The sequence below is a fragment of the Leptonychotes weddellii genome, chromosome 2, assembly GCF_054177405.1.
Source record: "Leptonychotes weddellii isolate Sample4059 chromosome 2, ASM5417740v2, whole genome shotgun sequence".
In the NCBI taxonomy this organism is placed as follows: domain Eukaryota; kingdom Metazoa; phylum Chordata; class Mammalia; order Carnivora; family Phocidae; genus Leptonychotes; species Leptonychotes weddellii.
In genome coordinates this window covers 115,088,899-115,095,010 of record NC_138370.1, presented here as the reverse complement: position 1 = coordinate 115,095,010, position 6,112 = coordinate 115,088,899, and the positions used below count along the sequence as shown (strand labels likewise).

Here is a 6,112-nt window from a genome sequence, read left to right as displayed (position 1 = left end):
GGGGCACATGGGAAATCTCTGTAGTTTCTCCCCAGTTATGCTGTGAGCCGAAAACTGCTCTAAAAAAATATTCAATCTTAATTTTAAAAACATCAATGAACAAACACAAAAGACAAGAGAAGGACAGGAGTTCTGGGTGATGTAAAGTCCAAGACTTAATTTTAAGGTAGATTGCTCAATAGCCTAAGTGACAGATATCATTGTCCTCACTTTACTGAGAGGAAATTGGGATTCAAAGGCTTCAAGATCTGATGCTACCTAGCAAAGAGGAGATACGGCGCAGGTAAGGAGAGAATGAGCCAAGTTCTTCCCTCGGCTCCACTTGCCATCCTAATTCACTCCCTCGATAGATGAGCTCACTGTAGGAAAAGCAGCTCCCTCACACCATTTCACCACCTCCTCCCACATCTGAAATGATGCTCTGCTCAGATCACTAATTGTCTCATTAAGGTTCCTGCATGCACAATTCTGTAATATTGGCCACATACATCGTCCTTTTATTTTATTGACATAGCTGAAGAAAAAGAACCCATAGTAAGATGTCTACTCCTAGCACAATTTTCCCCAACAATAAGGGAAACGATACCTTTTCATCAATGTTTGGTTTCAGCTTTAATAAGTGTGGCTTCTGGTTTTCTCAAGCTCCTTGCATACAATTTTATGAATTGGGTAATACCCTGTAACCCAGTTTTCCTAACAGGAGGGTAATACTAGATCTAGATTATTGGACTGAGTTGAAATACTATCTAGAGCTAAGTCTTGTGCAACATATAAAACTTTTTACAGGGCACGTGGGTGGCTCAGTTGGTTGAGCGTCTGTCTTCGTCTTGGGTCATGATCTCGGGGTCCTGGGATGGAGCTCCCTGCTCAGTGGGGAGTCTGCTTCTCCCTCTGCCCCACCCCCTCAACCCCACTCATGCTCTTTCTCTCTCTATCTCAAATAAATAAATAAAATCTTAAAAAAAAAAAAAAAAACTATTCTTGCAATACATATCCCCTAATCACCCACAATTCTTTCCTATACTAGCTTTCCCCTTTCCCAGTAATTTCTGGTGTTAACTTTAGTTTCTGAGTCTCCCACATTTCTTTTTACTACACAGTGGCACTCAGACCAAGTTAGGGGCAGTCCCAAGAAGAGCTGTGAAGTGGACAAAGATTATCTTTACTGCCCTCCTTTCCCCCTCTCCACACTCCTGCAGTCTACACCCAGCCTAGAATCCTGGAGTAGATGGCAAAAAAATGGCATCAAATCCTTCCCCTCCCTGTAGCTTTGTAGATCCTCCCATCAAAAGAGAGATTCTCTTTCCCTACCCTTTAAATCTGAGTTGGGCCACATGACCTGCCAAATGGGACAGCAGCAAACACAAGGTACAGCAGAGGCTTGAAGTGCTTGTACTTGTTCTCTTGCTGCACCTGGAAACCTGAAACCACCATTTCACAGGCCTGTTGTAACCTGCTAGAGGATAAGAGGCCATTGGAGGAGAAGCAAGGTACCCTAGCCACAGACAGCCAACTACCAGACACATAGGCGAGGCCATCTGGCACCAGCCAACCCCCAGCTGACCTACCAACTTATCTAGAAGCAACTAGAAACCATGGACTCATGAATAAGCCCATCTAAGACCAACAAGAAAACCACCAAGCTGATCCCTTACCGTAACCATCCCATACCTTTGTGTTTTAAGCCACTAAGCCTTGAGGTAGTTGTTTATGCAGCAAAAGATAATTAATATAGACTTAAATACCTCCAAGTAGGTATTACTCTCACCCTGCCCTCCTGGTTACCCATCTTTATCCCACTGTCACCCACTACCCACCCAACAGCTGATCTTTTCTCCACCATCAAAACTCATTTTTTCCACGTTTTTACAACCTCAAAATCCTTGATTAAGCTGACAAACTAATACGAATTAATTCATTTATAAGTATGAAATAATCCTAATTAGTGTAATTAGAGTGTAATAAACAAGACAACATACATACACACTGAGTCCCCAAAAAAGGCCCCAAAATAAACCTCCCATTTCTTCTATCATTCTCCTGTGCAACATTCTGACTAATACCAGAAAGGAAAGGATTTCTCCTTCCAAAGCAGCAACTTGAGAATTCATGGGCTTACCTCTTTTTTCTCCTTCCAAGAAATAAAAGTTAATTTTTATTATTTCCAGTAGAGATATGCCCAAGTTATGAAATCATGGCTCTAACTTCTTATCTCCTTCCCTCTCATCAAATTCGAATGGTTTCCAAATGAGTTGATTAACCTTTCCCTACCAAAATCAACATATCTTGAGTAATTTCCAACTTACTCTCTGAACAGTTAAGCCCTTCAAATGCCCTTTTCTTGTTCCTCTGTCATAGTCAAACCCTCTACCTCCAATGTCAAGGTTTAACAAAACTCTCAAATAACAAGCCAGGTCTGATTTACATACTCCCAATATATTAGCAAGTCACAAAACATTCATTTAACCTACAAAACTTCCCTCCTGAGTAGTCTACCATTGTTCTTTCCTAACTACATTTTTATAATAAACAGCACATCTGCCTCTTCTTAAAACACATCCATTCATTTAGAAAACACTCAGTACTTGCCTTACAGAGAACCTCCTTTCTCCTGGTCTCATGATTCCATCCTGAAACAATAATACTCCTGGCCTCCCTCCCCATCTCCTCACTTACTCATCCCAAGGGAAAGAAAGTAAGTGTATATTATTGTGGGCTTTGGGAGAAAGAACTAAGCAAACTTGAGCCTCAGTTTTCGTATCTGCCAGTGTAGGGAGGGCATGTCTTAGTTGACTCTCTACTATGTTATAAGCATACTCTGTCTTCTTCTCTGCACTGAGAGCATCTCTCCTGTCACAGCCCCTCATCCCCTGAAAATGTAAGCTGTCTGGCTGCAATGGTGCTAAAACCACCAGAGACACTGACGGATGAGAGCCTCAGCAACTTAGCAGCCCCACGTCCCCTGACCTCACTTATTCCTAGTTGCAGCTTCTAAACCAGTGCCATTTCAAGGGACATCAACACAGCAGCCAAGTTCACTGGGGCTGGGGCTGCCACGGGGTGGCTGGCTCTGGGGCTGGAATTGGGACTGTGTTTGGGAGCCTCATCATTGGTTAGGCCAGGAATCCCTCTCTGAAGCAACAGCTCTTCTCCTATGCCATTCTGGGCTTTGCCTCTTGGAGGCCATGGGGCTCTTTTGTCTGCTGGTGGCCTTTCTCATACTCTTCACCAGGTGAAGGAGCCGTCTCCACTTCTCATAGCTCTTTCTCCCATGTCTCGTCTGCCCTGTATGTTCCTTTTCACATACCTCCCCAGGCAGCCTGAGGAAAGTGGTTGGCTCAGGATTTGACAGAGGGAAGACGAACACTGTATTAATGGGGGCGGGGGGGGGTGAGATTAAGTATAGTAGGCCAGGTTCTGCCCCTACAGAGAGAATCCTACTATTTTGAAGGGTTAAGTCCAATTAATGAGAGATTATATAAAAACAAAAAAAAAAATAAATATCTTCCTGTTTTGATCTCCAGACCACCTGCTGAAAGGACAAACAGGGACTAGAAACTAGGCCAGCTTCTCGCATACCAAGTTAGCTCTTTGGCACATTTCTTCCAACTTTTCCACCCAGAGGCAGTCCCTCTTTACAATCATCTTCCAGGAGTGGGTGTTTTCTTCTAATTCTTATGCCCAAAGGAAGAGGAAGATGCTTTTTTCTAATCTGAACAATGACAGTTGATGTGCTAGCAGCAGCCTGTTGATTTTCAGCTATCTGAGTCCTCTATCTCTTACTTGATTCCCAGCTTAAGAAGGAAAGCAGTGTGTCACTTATTTAGCTCCTAAAATTCCAACACTACTATGCACCAGAAATTATGAGGGACGTTAGGGGGGCAAAGATGAGTAAGACAGAGACCCTGACTTCAAAATGCTGTCTAGATAAATTCCCTAGGTCCTCAAAATCACTGTTTATTTGTTTTTTGGTTAGTTTGTTTTTGTATAGAGAGAAAGACAAAGATTGCTCTCTAGAAATATCTACACTCTTGGCTCCCCTCTCAGAGTCCTGAAGGCTCTTCCAGGCATGGGTGGAATCATGTGGGCCAGGGGTTAGTATAGGGCACAGTGATTATTAGGATGATGGCACCGTGACTGGTGAAAACAGACACAAACATAGGGTTCAAGTTCCTTAAAAGTAGGTGAACAACAAAGTTTACTTTACATATTGACAGCTATACATGGCAGGAAAGAAGTGGCACAACCAAAGTGAAGGGCATATGCACCTGCCCAACAGAGGGATCCACATGGTTGATGATAGCGAAGTAGTTGCTCAGGGTAAGATTCTGCTGGTCCCTCTGAAAGTTCCCTCTTGTCATTGCCATGGAGCTTTGTTATATCCTCCCAAGCCACCCCCAAGTTCTAGAGACCCTGATTATGAATCTGCCTGCCCACCAGGGTTACCGCAATGCTGGTTTACGGAAGGCTGGGTGAATGAAAAGTCAGTGTCCCAATATAGCGTCTCCCAGCAGCTCCAGCTCAGGGCTGCCTAGGCCTACTCCTGCAATCAGTCCCTACCCCATAAGCAAAGGGATGAGAAAAGCTGGGAGATGGGCAGGGTACTAAGGCCAAAAATGACAGGAAAGCTGAGGTAGCCAGAAGCAACTTTCAAAGGGGAGTCGAATCCCAGAATCCGACCAGATAAAAGGGAGCCCAAACTACAATCTGGGAACAAATGAATGAGGGAAGGGAAATACCAGAAAGAAGAGAATCTTGAGCAACTACCCAGAATATGTAAAGACTACACAGAGAGCTTTTTAAGCTTGCTTTTTTATGCAAATACGTTGCTCTAGTATAAGGGGTTAAGATCAAGTGGACAAATAATAACTTATTCTGACATCCCTCATACATAAAACTCCTTTTTAAACTGCAGTTTTCAGGTGCTTTCATCTTAGAAGTAAGAGGTATTATAAGTATATTTCCTGAACCAAAAGCAAAACATGATTATATAGTCTGTCCACATTGTTTAAAATATCAAGCCACCTTGGAAAATTTGACCTCCAAGAGTAATTTTAAAGAGAGAGAGCACATACCTTTATTCAACACCTACCATATTCTCAGCATTTTGTTAAGCACTTTGCACTAAGTATCTCATTAAATCATTACACAAAGATAAAAGAAAAAATTATTGTCACTTTCCAAATAAGAAAACTGAGGCCTACTGAAATTAAGTGACTTGCCAAAGTCATGTGCATGGTGGTATCAGAAGCTGAACCTGTGAAGTCTGGCTCCAAAGCCTACACACTGAACCACCGCCACTTCACCACAGAGCTAACGAGGGTAGAGGAAAATTTTTATTTGGCAAAGGGGAGAAGGACGAGTATTCTGCCCACAGAGGATGCCCAGGAATCACATACTAATCTAAGGAAGAGAAGGGGAGAAGGGAAAGAGTTGGCCACAGCTCCTGATGTTAAAAATGCTACTTTGTAGGGGCGCCTGGGTGGCTCACATGATTAAGCATCTGCCTTCGGTCAGGTCATGATCTCAGGGTGCTGGGATTGAGTCCTGCATCAGGCTCCCTACCCAGCAGGGAGTCTGCTTCTCCCTCTCCCTCTGCCTTTCCCCCTACTTGTGTTCTCTCCGTCTCTCCCTCTCTCTCAAATGAATAAATAAAAGCTTTTTAAGGGCACCTGGGTGGCTCAGTCATTAAGCATCTGCCCTCGGCTCAGGTCACGATCCCAGATCCTGGGATCGAGCCCCGCATGGGGCTCCCTGCTCCGCGGGAAGCCTGCTTCTCCCTCTCTCACTGCCCCTGCTTGTGTTCCCTCTCTTGCTGTCTCTTTCTGTGAAATAAATAAAATCTTTAAAAAAAAAAAAAAAACTTTTTAAAAAAATTGCTGAGTCATATGGCAATTCTTAAAAAAAAAAAAAAATGCTACTTTGTAAGTCCGCCCTCCCTGCGACTGAACACATGCTGGTGTTATAGGATCCCAATCCTTATCATGCCTTCTCAAGACCTTCTGTCAGGGTAATCTGCATGTACTCTCTCCAACTATTCTGTAATTGCACCCTGAATTTGCAGACAGAATTCTTACTTCTCTTACCCTCAGAAATAAACTCACATAGGGGT

The 6,112-nt window shown here is 43.4% G+C and overlaps 1 pseudogene; it reads left to right on the top strand.

Moving 5' to 3' along the window:
* The first annotated feature begins 2,896 nt into the window (after window positions 1-2,896).
* Window positions 2,897-3,236, top strand: LOC115939681 (ATP synthase F(0) complex subunit C2, mitochondrial pseudogene; annotated as a pseudogene).
* Window positions 3,237-6,112: the final 2,876 nt, after the last annotated feature.